The 2,111-nt window shown below is 59.9% G+C and overlaps 1 pseudogene; it reads left to right on the forward strand.

Annotated features, from left to right (window-relative positions):
* The first annotated feature begins 465 nt into the window (after positions 1-465).
* On the forward strand, positions 466-2,111 carry LOC123039733 (trans-cinnamate:CoA ligase, peroxisomal-like; annotated as a pseudogene).

Below are 2,111 nucleotides of genomic sequence, written 5' to 3' on the forward strand. Positions count from 1 at the left end.
CGGCGGCGGCGATCGGTGGCGGCGGCGCAAGGGGTGCAGCGGAAGACGGAAACCCTAGTCTGATACCATGTAAAACTAGAATATTGGAGCAACTGCTCGACACCCTTGGGGGTGCGGCTATCTCATTATATAAAAGTACCAAAGGATACAAGTACAAGTACAACACGTATACACAAGTCTACGTATCCATATACTGTCTAACAGGATCAACTATGTTCGGTTTAGGCCATCAAAATCAAATCGTTTTACTTTTCTTACCGGTTTTAGGGATGGGTTAGAAATGCTCTAAAACATGTACATACAAAGTTGAACATTGGAAACCTTGCTCGCTAAGCTATAAATAGACCTACTAGCCTCGGAGCAACTCGACTCTTAAGGATATCTCATCTCCACAAATTAAGGCCCGAGGATACAATACACAAAATATTGAGCTGAAGGCACGTACGGTGGTGGTGGAGGAAATTAATGGACAAGCTTCCCAAGCGCCCGGCTAACTACGTGCCACTTAGCCCGGTTGGGTTCCTTCCGCGCGCCAGTGCAGTATACGGCGACCGCACGTCGGTCGTCTACGGGCGTCTCAAGTTCACGTGGAGGCAAACGCACGAGCGCTGCCGCCGCCTCGCCGCCGCCCTCGTCTCCCTCGGCGTCCGCAAGAACGACGTCGTCTCCGTCCTCGCGCCCAACGTGCCGGCAATGTACGAGATGCACTTCGCCGTGCCCATGGCTGCTGCCGTGCTCAACACCATCAACACGCGCCTGGACGCCAAGGCGGTGGCGGTCATCCTCAGGCACGCCCAGACCAAGGTCCTCTTCGTCGACTATGAGTACGTGCGCCTCGCTCACGACGCGCTCCAGATCGTTGCCGATGCCGGCGCGCCCGTGCCGCTTGTCGCCGTCATCGATGATATCGACAGACCCACCGGCGTCCGGCTCGGCCTCTTCAAGCTCGAGTATGAGGCGCTGGTCAGCAAAGGAGACCCGGCGGCGGAGCTGCCCTCGCTCGAAGACGAGTGGGATGCGGTCGTGCTCAACTACACCTCGGGCACCACGTCGGCGCCCAAAGGCGTGGTGTCCAGCCACCGTGGTGCATACCTCAACACCATGGGCCAGCTGCTGTCGTGGGGGGTGGGCGCCGAACCCGTGTACCTCTGGACGCTCCCCATGTTCCACTGCAACGGGTGGACACTCACGTGGGGAATGGCGGCGCGCGGCGCCGTCAACGTCTGCATTCGCCAGAACCGCGCCGCCGACGTCTACCGTGCCATCTCCGACTACGGCGTCACCCACATGTGCTGCGCGCCCGTGGTATTCAATATCCTCCTGGAAGGCGAGGCCCGGCGGCTCACCGCTCCCGTCCACGTCCTCCCGGCGGCGCCCCGCCAACAGCCGCCCTGCTGGACCGCGTCGAGCGGATCGGTTTCAAGGTGACGCACTCCTATGGACTCACGGAGGCCACAGGCCCCGCTATGGCCTGTGAGTAGCGCCACCAGTGGGACCTCCTGCCTCTCCCGGAGCGCTCACGCATCAAGGCCAGGCAGGGGGTCAGCGTCTTATCTCTCGCCGATGCCAACGTTGTCGACGACAACACGATGTCTAGCGTGCCGCGTGACGGCAAGTCCTTGGGTGAGATCGTGCTCCGCGGCAGCAGCGGCATGAAGGGGTACCTCAACAACCCGGAGGCGAATGAGAAGGCCTTCAACGGCGGGTGGTTCATGACGGGCGACGTCGGCGTCGTGCACCCGGACGGGTACATCGAAATAAAGGACAGGTCAAAGGACGTGATCATCAGCGGCGGTGAAAATATCTGCAGCAAAGAGCTGGAGGAGGTGCTGCTCCAGCACTCGGCTGTGGCCGACGCGGCGGTGGTTGCCATGCCTCACCAGCACTGGGGCGAGACACCGTGCGCGTTCCTCGTGGCTAGAGACAAGGCTGCTGGAGTCTGCAAGGATGAAGTGATTGCCTTCTGCCGCGAGCGCATGTCGCGCTTCATGGTTCCTAGAAAGGTGGTCGTGATTGACGCTCTCCCGAGGAACGCTCTGGGAAAGGTTGAGAAGGTGAAGCTACGGGATACGGCGCGAAATCTTGTGCCCTTGGCCTTGTCAAAGCTATAG

This window comes from Triticum aestivum, chromosome 2B, assembly GCF_018294505.1.
Source record: "Triticum aestivum cultivar Chinese Spring chromosome 2B, IWGSC CS RefSeq v2.1, whole genome shotgun sequence".
Classification (NCBI taxonomy): Eukaryota; Viridiplantae; Streptophyta; class Magnoliopsida; order Poales; family Poaceae; genus Triticum; species Triticum aestivum.